The sequence below is a fragment of the Uranotaenia lowii genome, chromosome 3, assembly GCF_029784155.1.
Source record: "Uranotaenia lowii strain MFRU-FL chromosome 3, ASM2978415v1, whole genome shotgun sequence".
NCBI classification, from domain to species: Eukaryota; Metazoa; Arthropoda; class Insecta; order Diptera; family Culicidae; genus Uranotaenia; species Uranotaenia lowii.
In genome coordinates, this window is record NC_073693.1 from 85,380,897 (window position 1) to 85,395,694 (window position 14,798).

At 36.7% G+C, this 14,798-nt stretch overlaps 1 protein-coding gene across 1 annotated transcript in view; it reads left to right on the forward strand.

The window, feature by feature from the left end:
• Positions 1 to 98: 98 nt before the first annotated feature.
• Positions 99 to 14,798, forward strand: part of LOC129755993 (broad-complex core protein isoforms 1/2/3/4/5-like) — a 115,763-nt gene continuing 101,063 nt past the window's right edge. The window contains exon 1 of the mRNA XM_055752740.1: positions 99 to 376. The gene's annotated coding sequence lies outside the window, so the exon portion shown is untranslated. The remainder of the gene's footprint in view (positions 377 to 14,798) is intronic.

A 14,798-nucleotide genomic window follows, 5' to 3' on the forward strand; every position in this document is an offset into this window, starting at 1 on the left:
CAAGCACTAGCGTTGCGACGTCGATGTAGTCGTCGTCGTTTGACGTTTCGTTTGCTCGACGACTACATCGATGCCAGCCAGATGCGAGGAACCTTGTCGCCGTCGTCGTCGTGTGCGTATTTTTTTCGTCGTTCCTCTACAGCACATTTCATACAATTTCGACAATTTCAAGCCCTACTACGTTCGGTCGAGGCAAAAGTGATGTCAACAGGTGTTTTGGCGTCGTTCTGGAATTTCGCGTAAAATATCCCTGTTATCGGTGCGGAAGTTCGCGTCCGAGTGATTGTTCGGTTTCCGGTGGATTGTGGCAATTGGGTAGTGGTGAAATTCGAGTGATTTAGTGGTTGCCGAAGCAGAATTTAGCTATTTAGTACCGGTAAGTTCCGACGCTGCCTTTTTGGAAAAGTTTTGTTTTGGTTCCTCTTCGGGTGCCAGGGATTTTGAATTTGGGGTGCCGTTGATGATCGAGGGTTGGTTTTTCAGAGATGAAGTTCAAGATATAATAGTATTCATATCTTTGCAAGTTGTAGGATTCTATTAAATAAGGTTTCTATGCTATGAATTAGAATGAAATACTTCCTGAATCGATATTAATAGTATGTTTCTTGCTGATAACATAAAGAACGACCAAGTTATGCAACGTGACATAAACAGTATGTTGCATGCAAGCTGTGACAGACTTTCACAGTATGTTTAATGAAAAATCGAATGTACGCCACCTGGTGGCAAACACTGAAAACCAAAACCAAATATTTTCTTAATTTTAACCGTAAATTTTTAAATTCGGCAGCATGTGTAAGAGCACGTTCACTGTTGTTGGAAAAAAGTGGTAGAAATTTTGACATTTTGAAAATTTTACCATGCAAAAATGTTTTCAAGATCTTTGGGCATTGTATTATGTGTATAGCACCAACCCGAATAGCGACAGTAGGACTAGCAAAATTTTTTTACTAGCGATATTCCTGTCATTCGCAGGTTAGTTTTTCTTTTTTCAGTCCAGTAGGCGATTTCGATGTAGTACTCGAACATGGTTTATGTTGTTTACTGTAATTTTCCTTAGGCCATCAATCACATGCTTCAAGTCCCCTAGGAAACTCGCGCTGCGTCGCTATTATTTTCAACGTCGCGACGTATACGACGTGTCGCTAGAAGGCAAAGCTGCTGTGATTATTAGCGCTCATATTTTGGATTTTTTCTGCATGCATAATACTTTTTACAGCACTGTTTCTATTTCAGCCGTATGTGATATAAATATTGCAATTTTTGCATCACAGCATGCGAAACCACAACACGTGTTGTTAAAAAACTTGAAGGCCACAGATCTTGAAAATGTTTTAGCATGACAAAATTTTCAAAATGTGATAAAATTTCTACCGCTTTTCCCAACACCAGTGAACTTGCTCTTACACATGCTGCCGAATTTAAAAATTTACAGTTAAAATAAAAAAAATGTTTGGTTTTGGTTTTCAGTGTTCGCCACAAGGAGGCGTTAAGAACATAATTTAGAAATCCGACTCGACAAATATAAAAAAATAGTCATCCCTTATGAACAATCAAAAATTTAAATTTATATCACATTTTATCCTGAAGTTATAGGTCCGGAAATTAAGAAAGATATTGAAATAAATTTAAATGTTTTGCTGTAGTTGTGCCCCGTTTCGTTTTTATAAGCTTCTGCTGAGATAAAGTGTAGCCTCCTTGATAATTCATAATTTACTCTGTTTTTGAGTTTTTATTTTTTTACTCATTAATATTTTGGTTGAATGTCTACAATTTCATTAAATTAGGCAAATAGGTTAATAAACCAAAAATTGCAAACCATTTGCAAGATTTAATAAAATTGAGGAAGGAAAAACATCCTAAAACTATTTGAAGTCGTAAAACAATCATTTAGGGCGAGATCGCCTTTCTCCTGTACCTACATTGTGCAATAAGTAATGTCCCTATCGAAAATGGCCGGAAGCTCTTCAAGATTGTATTCAAAGTGCGGTTCTGCCCACTAGATTGGGATGTTTTTGACAGGACGACACGTTGACGTTGGGTGAATTTCCATCTTTTTTTGCGATCTCCTCCAAGGGGCCTTTATGCTTTCATCCAAAGGCCACGACGCTTTTACGTATACATTCACACGCTTCGAGCCTAGCCGGTTCCGGGAAAAGTTCCTGCTCCGGTCCCAAGAATGATGACAACGATTTGTTGATGGTAACAAATGTGTCACCTTGCAGAAATTCCTTCGCCCGGTGGGTGTCAAATTCGCGTCCGTCGACTTTTCTCATACGACATCCTTCCGTTCGCCGTCCGTTGCTGGCAAAAGCCCTCAGAAGCTGGCCACTACTGACAGAAACCGGGACGGATTCTTCGCTTCGCTTTCGGATGCAAATCAAATAAGTGCTTGGGAAAACGGCCACTTGAAGAGACCGTGCGGGTCAAAATGGTTGGTGTGACGATGATGATGCTGATGATCGGCCCCGGCGTCGGAAACAGGAAAAGGACATTTTTGGAATAATTTCGCGAATTGGATCCTCGACCCGAGCACAGGGCTCCTGGATACAGTAAGAGTCATGTCCTTGCCTCTTTGGATTCAGGCCGTCAAATCCAGCTAATTCCCGAAAGACATGAACATGTGCGTTTCCTTCCGGGGGAAAAAAATGTTTCCGTTTGTGCCTGGCCCGGAAGAAGTCGAGAGCTTTTGTCTGCCCCTGACTGGAGTTGTTTCTTAAGGGATGACACATTTCTACAAGGTTCTGCTTTTATGATTGTCCACGAATTTGCTATGCATTTACTAGATTTTAAGGTAAAAAAAATTGAAATATGTAGGTACTTAATCAAAAAATTTGACTAAACATTGCTTGAATAGTTGGACAGCGAACAAGATATGCAGTGACTCCCGAAAATAAGTGTACACTAGGGATGAATCATCCCAAAGGATGAAAATCCCGTATAAAAAAAAAAAAAAAAAATAAGTGTACACCAAATTCTGACCTATTTTTTACCGAAATATTTGCCTTGTTGGTACCTGAATCCATACCGACAATCCTCACCTAAAATCGTCACCCGAATGTGATTTTTCTCAACCACGGTGACTACGATATTTGATTTTGTTTTCTTTAATTTTCAGTTGATGATAAGTTTTTCGCAAAGGTCAAAAGAATGAAGCTTGGAAAAAGCAGCTCATTATCATTGCACAAAACTTATAGTCTCTCTTTGATCATCAATAACGGCGCCGGCCACGTCCTAGTAGTCAATGAATAATGTTGTGTTTTAGGACCAAGGTCACCACTGCATCCTAGCAAATAATTTTATTTTGGGAAATGGGTGGTAGGATATGACCAGGAAACACTTGACCAGTGCGATCTTTCTTCAAATTTTTTTCTTGAAGCTATTATTATCACACTTATGTTTTTAATGCTTTCCAATACATCTTCATCAGCCATTTTCTAGGGAAAACTTCTGCCTGTTCGTTGATTGACTGAATTTGCTCAATTTTAAACTCTAACGAATAATAATTATTACGATTGAAATTTACTTTTGTAGCAGTCGAAATTTTCTGCTTGGGTCACCATAATCAAAAACCAGTCCTTCAACAAGCTTCTAGTTTGTTTACGAGTGAGTGCCTCCTAATTCCTTCTTCTGTGCAAATGGACCATTATTCTCCGGCTATTACTAAAACATCTTATAAACTTTAGTTAAATGAATCCGATCTTACATTCGTTTTCGTTTGTAAAACTCCTACACCTTAAATCATCATTCATCATCTAACATTAAGGGGCCGTCCATAAATGATGTCTCGCGTTAGGGGGGGAGAGGGGTTTCGATTTTTGTGAATGAAAACGTGACGTAATACAAAAAGGGGGCATCTATTAGCAAACCTAAAACTATTAGTTATTCAATTAGTCCAATTTGTTATAATGATGAACAAAAAGCTTTCAAAATTTCAAAAAGTCAAACGACTCATTTCGATTTATATTTTATGTGAACCCGAGCAAGGCCGGGTAAAATCAGCTAGTTGAAAATAATTTCAAAATTACACCCTTTTTGAATGGAATCTGTTCAATAATTGTAATTTATACGTAGACACGGACACATCGCGTAATCGACGAACTATACTAATCAAATCAATATTGCGTATTTCAACCTAAATAAACGATTCAAGCTAGCCGTCCGAGTGAACAAAACCGAACTTTAGAATGTTGCCAGACCTCATCCACGGGACTCAGAGAATAGGGGAAGAACTCACAAAGTTCATCCGAAGTGATGTTCTTCACCTAAATATTCTTTTGATCAGTTCGATAAATCTCATATCCCTTCGTAGCATTTTATTAAGCATTTGAGTTATACAAAAAATCTGTAACCTCTGTGACATATTGAGTATTTCTATTGGCCGGTGCTATTTTTAGCACTACCTAAAACTCTAAGTTAGAAATGGTCATTTCTTCCTCAGCCGAATCATTTAACTGTTAAATTTTTCTAACATACCATACTTTATAAAGGTACAATCAACAGTAGATAGTTGTTCTGGACTGGTGAAATTGTATAAACGAGAAAATATTTCGGCTTTTTCAGTCAATTCACGGATCCAAAACACCTTCTCTTCTTAATCCGACGTTTCGTTCTTTATTTGAACTTTTTCATAGGAATCAACAACAAACATTACAATCTCTTAATGAACTAATTGACAACATAGAACAGTAGAAAACTTACAGAAATGTGTGTTTCTTCATCTGGAGGATCAATTACAATTAAATTCACATACAATAATTGGACACTTTTTACCATTAAAAACGCTTATTTATATATTTTTAAAATTAATTTTCATTTTTATAAATTATTATTATATCCTACGATGGAGGAGTAAATGAATAGGCTTATTTATTTAGCTACCAAATCATATTAAAATGAATATATGTTGCATGTTGCAATTAATTGTGGCATGCACAATGTGCGTTTCCGTGTTAATATGCCATGGATACCTTTGAATTTAAAAATCTTCGAATACATTGAATTGGTTTTTGAGTCAAAACTCGAGAAAAATCCGTTTCCATAGTTAACAAATGTAATGTTTCGTCCTTAGCCGATGGTGGCCCAGCCCAAAAAAAAAAAACTGGTTCAAAACGATCGTTGAAAATTTTACACAATTTTTGTGCGCTTGCTTGTACGTCCTGTACGTCTCTATAAACTTTATTTTATAAGATTACATCTACGCTATCAGAATAATCAAAAGAAAATGATGCACTTTTTTCAAGTGAAGACCTTATGCAGTAGTGTGTGTAGAATTGCAACTTTTTTCGAATTGCTAAACGCCTGTACACCCACAAATCAGACTCTACAGCAATAGTGAACTTCCTTGGAGGTGGAATTATTGGCATAAGACTCTATACCGGACCGGCACGAACAAGCTTTGTTATCGCTGACAATCTTCTAACAAATTTCCGCGTTTTTTAATTCAAAATTTCTAATTAAATCCCGGGTACCTACTGTTGTCTACGTTTCTTCCTCCCTGTGTTGCAGTAGTCTGCGTCCAATACTGCACAGTAGGCCCGGCCAAGTAAAGATGAGTAGTGAATGTACTTTTACTACTCACCGGGATGCTGACTAAATCTGGCTGTGTATGTATCATAAGCATAAGTAAAATTTCTAATCAAAACCCGGGTACCTAATCCTCATTTTAAAAATCTGTAAAAATTCTGTCGTTCGTTTTGATCAAAAAGGTCTCTTTTCAGACTACAGGTGTTTTGAATATTAAAAAAAGTTGCACTTCGACGGACAGGAAATTCGAAGGAAAAATATCAGTCAAAAAAGATATACATAGGTATCCGCTTTGTATTCCTCTGGGGCTGGTTGATATTTCAAAATTTCTAACTCCTGGTAGGTTTTTTTTTCCTTCTTTTGTATTCGACCATGCAGTATTGCTTTCGAGAATGTTAGCACAGAAATGGAACCGGAAGCGCGTAGAACTCGCTCCAGTGTCCAATCCATCGGAAGACGTGGCCTAGCTGCTGAATAGATGTGAACAACGTAACCTGTGTGTAGGTGTTGCGATTTCGCCATTTCGAATCGCGAGTTTTTCCTTCGTTGTTCCGCTTCTTCCTTTCACCCCATCACGCCTACAATTTAGCTGCCGCACAAGATAGATATCGGCGGGTTCGTCGTCAGTTTTTCTGATAGTGGGTTGGGGGATGAAAGTTTTTTGTTCGGTGAGCCATCTTTTTTCCAGCTTCTCTGCTGCCAATAGTGCCAACTGATAGTTTTTGAGACTATGTGTGAGATGTGCCTAGCCTAGAACTCACTTCCCGGGACCAACGACACTATATCGAATATGTATATTCTCGGATGCGCGCATGTGACAGCAGACAAATAGAATTTCAAAGGATTAGTTTCTTTGGCCGATCGGTGTCCACCGGTTTTCTGAAAATGCTCCAGGAGGTCTATCAGGAACTAGTGGGATGTATTTTTTTGTCTCGCGAAAAAAATCGTGACGTGAACAAAATTTTGGCACCGCTCTTCTAATACAAAAAAAGAAGGCTAGAATGAAGCTAGAATCGGTTCTTTTTTGTTTCCTTCCGAATAGTTTACGGCAACAATAATAGGAAATTGTGGGAGAAGAAGTGCTTTGTTTTTTCTACTCTCCACAACAGTCCAGAGGAACCGGAAACAACCGAACAGGTGCCAAGCCAAGCATGTGTCGCATCGTGATGCAGGCTTATGAAAAGTTGCCTGTGTGCCGACCACTTGCAGCAGCAGCAGATTTTCGAGAGTCATTCTTTGCTGTTCGAAATGACAATATAGATGTTTCAGCGGATTTAGTTCGAATTCATGTTTATATTTGTGATGATGGAAGAAACTGCTCACCTGAGCCTTGGAAAAGCCGATCCACTAAGTCTTTATTTCTTCGGACAGAGACTATGCGACTGAGGTGATTGAAACATAAGTTCTTGAGTTTAGTTCTAACGAATGAGCATTTCAATATTTTTTCCAACATGTTGATTTTTGAGAACAAACCCGTTTTTTTATGAAATTTTGAGACTTTTTTTTTCTTTTTTTTTTTCTTTATTTGGTTATGACCGAAGAAGTTTATAAAAACTGTTGACGGTTTGTAGACAGTGTTTCAGCTCCAGGGTTGTGTGTACTTATGTAATATGTACTTAAATTTAAAACACTTCCGTTGCTGCCGTTAGGGAAACAGTAAGGATAGGAAGGAAGGGATGGAGATTAAGGATGAATTTTGGAGGTGAAAGGGAGATAGGATGAATTTTGGAAAGGGTACTTAAAAATTTCCCACCCCAGGTTGCACACGGTTAGGAATTTTGAGGAAAGCTAACGGCGCCAATTCAATAGCTAACGCTTTCGAAGTTTGCGGGCGCTAATCAACACCGTCAAAGGCCGTCTCAAACTTATTGATTGGCTTTGAGACCCATTAACATCTGAAATGAACATGAAACCATTTAAAATACCTGACGAATATAAGGCTTTGATCATTTAGAATCCGGGCAGTTACAAACGTATGTATTTGAAAAACTATTCATTTAATCGAAAAACTTTCCATGGAGGAAATGAAGGTGTTAATATGACATTTATTGTAAAAATATAAAAAAAAAATATTTATCAATGATTTAAAAAAATACTCTAACTTTTTCATAAAATCTCTGCACACTTTTTTCAGTCATGTATTGATTTATTATTTTTACCACTGAAGCAAAACCTTTGCAAAACCATGATATTTTACACAAACTCACCTGGAAAAGCAATTGGAATCTGGTTGAAACCTTTTCATGAGTAGGCATCTCGAAGAATCTGATCTCCTAAATCCGGTTTTAACATATTTTTTTCCATCAGAACACATCTGTCATATTGCGTTAAAACCGGATGCACAGATTACGATCTTTGGAACTGATCATTATTAGTTATTTACTTGGTGTCTACTAGTCAGGCAACACTTTTTGCCTGGCTGAAATGGATTTTTTGCATTATTTAAGGAGTCTGCATTCAATTATCCCCAATGACCATAGACTTTTTACCATATTTAAGATCAGGGGTTGCACTCTGATCGTTGGTTTGAACTTCGTGTGGATCCTAGAGTGGCTCCTTATACTTCTTAACCATTTGGTTCGAAAAAAAATCAGAAAAAATCAACAGTTCATGAGCTTTCAAGTCAACAATGAAGAAATTTCGAGGCGCAAAATGCGTGAAAGGAGCAAATTTGTGCAAAATTATTTTCACCTTGTCTTTTTGCATCGTAAATATCTAAAACACACGTTAACTTAAAAATCTATCAAAAATAGGCAAGATAGTCCTTTTCATAACCAACACAACGCTACTAAAGTTTTGCATATCCAAGCTCTATAAACGTAGCTATCACCGAAATAAAGTGCCCGGATACTAAATGATCATAGCCTTAGACGGATTTCGCGCCAACTCGACACAGTATCTGGCACACAGCAAAAATTTATTTCCTGTAAAATTACGCAAATGTCCTGTAACAAAAAGGAGCAGGACATTTACCGAAATTTTACAGGTCGAAAATATGATAAAGTGACATCCAATTTTTAGTGTACAACTTTTTTACAGGAGATTTGCTGTAATAATAAATGAATCTTCGTTAACTTTCAAGGAAAACAATCTAAAATTACAGGTTTTGTTAATTTCAGGTGATTTATTTTAAAGGTTGCAGTTTTCAGTGCACGTAATAGTCAAAAATTTTTTCTGTGCATGGCCCTCTCAGAATTGAATGAAACTTTGTGTGTGTATAGTCACTTGGCATACTTAGGTTGAAGACACGCGAAGCGAACTACGAAGCGGATTTCCAATCCACGCGAAAAATCGCTTTCATTGAAACACGTTAAAAAAAAAACATCGACCGGCCACAGTGCAAGCGATTTTTTGTGCATAGAACTGGCTCGATCGCGCGAATTCATTCAGTTCATCCGGTCATCGCAAATTATAATTTGGCAAAAATTGTTTTTTTTTCAAAAGTTTGTTAATTTAATTATCATCGCCGTTCCTCTAATGCTTACCGAAATGTGCAGTTTTTTTTAACGCGGTTTTCGCAAAAAACGAGGTACCAATCTTTTTCAATTGAAACTGACAATAAACGATCGGTGGCATGAAACCTCCACAAATTGTATATATAGATCTGCAGTCTCTTTCAGCATTTTAAAGAAGAGCGGAAGTCACCATATTGGATTTTAAGATGGCGTTGGTTCTTCTTTAACACGTTCGTTGCCATGACACCCATATTCGGGTGACGGGTGTATTTCCTGGGGAGCCCCGTCACATCAAAAAGCGGGTGACGCTCTCTTACTCTCTTAGTCGCTCAGTTTAGCCACACGTTGTAAATCTGGGAATTCTCTCTCTTTTCTTTCTCACTCCCAGAATTTCTTTGAGCCCGGTTAGTAAAACTCGGGGAACTGAAACGAAGGGAGAAAATTCGTCAATGATCACACAAATTGTGCAGCCAATGATTGAATTTGTGGTAATATGCGACAATTTGTTAGAAAGAATTAAAAGGTTTGAGTTCAAATGAGAGAACCCAGTGTTCAAAGAGAGTGAAAATGTGCTAATTGTTGCAAATTGTTGCAATTTGTCAAGCAGTTGTGATATTTTGATCGTTACCACTCCAAATGCAAAGAATTCTCTCTTGATTTCAATCCCTTGGTAAAACTACCAAAATGAGCGTGGCGACGAACGTGTTAAAATGCTGAAAGTAACATCACATGAAACCCCCACAATATGACTATTGGATGAAAGGGCGCTATTAGAAGAAGTCGAATTTGCTGCGCGGCTCCATCTTGAAATCCATGATGGCAGCTTCCGTTTAACACGTTCGTCGCTATGAGACCCATATTCGTGTGAAGGGTGTATTTCCTGGGGAGTCCCGTCACATAAAGCGGGTGACGCTCTCTTACTTGAGTTAACCGCTCAGCTTTGCCACACGTTTCAAATATTGGAGTTCTCTCTCTTTGCTTTCTCTCTCCGAGAGTTTCTTTGGGCCCATCTAGCAAAACTACAAAAATGAGCGTGACGACGAACGCGTTAACTCAAAATGCTGTAAATAACTGAAATCGCATGAACCATCCACAATACCGGTATTGAGTAAAAGGGCTCAAAAAGTAGATGAAACACGACTGACAAAAATTTCGAAAAAATGTAAAAAAGTTTGAAAAAGCACTGACTGAGATATACAAAAATATGATAAATATTATGAACATTAAAAATAAGACAAAAACATGACAAAAACATATCAAAACTATGTCAAAAATATATTTTTTTTTCTAAAATTCAACAATTGGCAAAAATAGGAAAGAACTATGACTGAACTATGAGAAACGAAAAGTGAAAAATGACAAGACTTTGAATAAAATACGACAAATGTGCTAGAAATATGTGTGAAAAAATAGGATAAAATTTTAACAAATGTGACAAGATTATGATCAAAATTTAACAATAAAATGACAAAAACCTAACAGAACTAGTATAAGGATAAATATTTGACAACAAAAATTACAAATATGACATAATAACAAAATTGATAAATGTGATAAAATTATGATCAAACTCTGACAATAAAATGGCAAAAATCTGACAGAAGGACAAATATTTGAAATTTGAAACATGACATTATAACAAAAAAAAACAATAAAATCATACAAATCTGACAAGTATATGATAAAACTTAGAAAAAAATTTATGATCAAGGTGGTAAAAATATGGAAAAAAACGGCATTACAATGAAAAAAAAAATTGACGCATGAGTTAGAATGACAAAATTCTGACGAAAATATAACAAAATAATGACAAAATTATGAAGAATGAGATAAAAATATAACAAAATTCTGACAAAATATGCAAAAAAAAATCAAAATGATGACAAATACGACAGTAAAAGTACAAAAGTTCAACAAAATATGACAAAAATTCAAAACAAAATGAAAACATGTACAAAAATGTGACAAATATGATAAAAATCGAACACAGTTGTACCGAATAAGTTTTTATTTAAGAAATTGTCCGCCAACTGCATCGTTGATAAAAGTCGTAAATCACATGGAGAGAAGATGATAAACAACTATGATCGATATAGTTGTCATGTTTTTATCACATTTTTTATATTTTCCATAATGTTTTCAAATTTTTGTCAAAGGTTTTTTTTCGAGTTTTGTCATTATACTGTCAAAATACTGTCATCCGTCATATTTTTATTTATTTCGTTGTATATTTTGGTCATGGTTTGGTCATTTTATTGTCAAATTTATCAAATTTTCGCTAAATTTTTCTCATATTTTAATCAAATTTATCATATTTTTATCATTGTTTTGTCAGAGTTTCGTAATTTTTTTGCCTTAATATCGTCATATTTTTTCAGAACTTTGTTATATTGTTGTCACAGTTTTGTTAGATTTTTTTCATGTGATTTTCAGCCATTTACAATATTTTAAAGTTGAGCGGAAGCCGCCATATTGGCTTTCGAGATGGCGTATCATAGTGTCAGACAGCTAAATACGACTTCTACTAATTGATTCCTTCCACCTTATATCATTATTGTGGGTGTTTCATGCGATTTCAGTCATTTAAGGAATTTTTAAGTTAGGCCGCCATCTTGGATTTTAGAATGACGTTTGCCGAACTTGCGAAATTCATATGGTAAACGAACATTTCGCTTCGCGCTCACTGTGTTGGTACCCTTAGTTTTCCCAAAAAAGATCTAGACTTACGTTTGAAAAGGGCCAAACTTTTCAGGCCAATTTTTTATGCATATTTTTAGCTATAGACTTACAATTCCTACACAAATGTGGTCTACGAGAAACTTTTAGAAAAATGATTGAAATTGAAAAAAAAAATTGACGAAAACTTTTTAAAATCCTACACTGAGAAAAATGCATTTTAAAAATTTAAACTCAATTTCCCAAAAAACGCCATTTCAGAATCTGATGAAAGTTTGTTCTAAGCCGGGTAATAATAATGCCTACATGTCGCCCATACATTGCAACTTGTGCATATTTAAGGGTAAAAAGTTTTTCTAACAAAAACTTTTTCAAATTCATACTGAAATAAAATACTTCAAGGTTTTTTTACACGGCTTTTTACGCGGTTTTTTACACGGCCTTTTTAACACGGTTTTTGGGAATTAACACGTTTTTTGAGAGAAAATATTCCTTATAATATAAAGTCGTTTTCAAAGGAAAACATTTAGAATCTTTTTGAAGTTAGGAAAATCTTCGCTCTGAGACTAAGAACATGATACATGAGACCTGAGACCTGGGACCTGAGACCTGAGACTTGAGACCTGAGACCTGAGACCTGAGACCTGAGGCCTTTGACTTGAGACTTGAGACTTGAGACTTGAGACATGAGACATGAGACGTGAGACATGAGACGTGAGACCTGAGACAAAAGACATGAAACATTAGAAATAAGACATGAGACCTGAGACCTGAGACCTGAGACCTGAGACTTGGAACCTGAGACAAGGGATATTAGACTTGAGACCTCAGCATGAGACATGAGATTTAGGACATGAGACCTGAGGCATGAGACAAGAACCATGAAACATGATACTTTAGACCTGAGACATGAGACATGAGACATGAGGCATGAGACATAATACATAAGACATGAGACCTGAGTCATGAATTATGAGACCTGAGACCTGAGACATGAGACTTTTCACCTGAGACCGGAGACAAGCTACTAGTGTTAGTACCGGTCAAGTGAAAGAGTTTGACTTGTAGGTGAAGAAAAATAGTGCCGCGAGTTCGCTAGTACAAGCATTAGCGGCGGCTATTATGATTTTAGTTTGCATTTTTTTCAGTGTAGGATTTCCACTTACTTTTACCATCAATTATAACAATCAAAGCACTTATTTCTTCGAAATCAGTACAATCAATTCAACGAAGCAGTTTTTAATAAAAGCTTGGAAATCTACACTGGAAAAATAAATTTAAAAAATCATGAAAAAGTTTTTGTTAGAAAAACTTTTTTCCCTTAAATATGCACAAGTTGCAAAGTATGGACGACTGTTAGGCCTTATTATTATCCGGCTAAGAAAAAACTTTCATCAAATTTTTAGATGGCGTTTCTTGGGAAATTGAGCTTTAGTTCTTGAAATGCATTTTTCTCAGTGTAGGATTTGACAAAAAAAAAACCAAAACTCCGGGCAATATCCGGGCAAATCACTCAACAAAAATCAAGAAAAAAAATTTTGTCATCAAAACTCATCGACAGATTTTAAATCGTTTTTAGAATTCAAAAAAATCCTTTTATGATTAGTTTATAAAAAAATTGCCCGTTAAAATGTACAACACTATTTGTTTTTTTTTTGCCAAATAAAGTGAATAAATCCGGACAAAATTCGTCCACTGTTGAATGAAATCCGGGCCAGACTGTTCCTAAATTTTGTATTGAATATCCGGACGAACCCGGATAAAACCGGGCAATTTGGCAACCATACACCTGCCTTTGAATGAAGCATTTTATACCACAGACTAATATTTCTACGATAGATGCACTAAAATTTACAACCTCTTATAAGTGCTTAATGCATCTATTTAGGCTAGAAATAGTAACAAGTGAACAAATGAGCTAAACACTTTTTTAGCCCAAAAATGCATAATTGACTCGAGTCCAGCCTCAGAAAATTCAATCTCATCGAACATCTGTCACTCATCTAAAACCAAACTCAGCTCATCATAATCGGAAACTAATAAATTTCCATCAAAGTGATTAATAATTTACAGCAATATTATAATTAAAATTGCCATTCCATGCTCGCTGTCTAGCCAGGGCATCGAATATGTGCGGTGTCTGATTCCGCCGGAAGTGATGTGGCCCACATCCAGGGAATGTCCACCCCAGGAAGGGTTGAATGAATGGAAAACTACCTCCACCTTCTCCATCAGCCTTTTTGGGTTAGGAAAGCGCATCAAATTTTGGCTCGGCGGCGTCTAAAGCGAAATGCATTTACAACACTAGGTATAGTTCATTCACAGGCCGGCCCACAAAAGCATCAACGATCCCCCCCATTCATTCACCATTATTGTATACGATGTATTATATTGTAATTCAATCAAGTGTCGTCGTTCGGTGGCATCTATTACCGGCCTATTAGCACTCTCAGCAGGTCGGTTTTGGTGGGACAATCCGGAGGCTCACACATACACAAACACACATCCGAGGCGGACAAATGCTCTGACAAATGATTTGACATGGCTACGTCACGCGGTGTATGATGACATTATCGAAAATGATCCCGTCCCTGCCCATCCGTTTCAACTATTCCGATCGAGTGTCAACCAAACGTTTCGATGCGATTTGAATAAATTACTCCAATTCGCTGGGAGCTATTAGCATTTTCCAGAGCATAAGTGACAGTTTATTCCTTGGGAATGGTTTGAATTGAGCTTTGCCAAATTTAAGAAATTCAATTGTCGTTTCTACATTCTAAGATCTTTTAAAATGAGTTCAGAATTCTTCAATATTTACCAGAAACTTCTTCTTCCACCTGCAAATTTCTCCAAACAACAAATAACAACATATGCATTCATATTTCCTTCTTTATTACGACTTTTCTGTCACGGGACTAACACCTTCCCGTATCTCGTTTCGCCACCGCCCACCACTTGACAAGACTACCCGAATCCAATCGAAAAGCCGTTACAGGCGCAAAAATTAATGAAACCGCATATTTAATAACCACGATGTGAATTGCCAAATTTTTGCCGCCAGCAGAGGGAATTGCATACCTATAGGTTTTTACATACGAATAAGAGTCCAGCTGTTCCCCAGAGCGTTTTTTTTTGCATTTT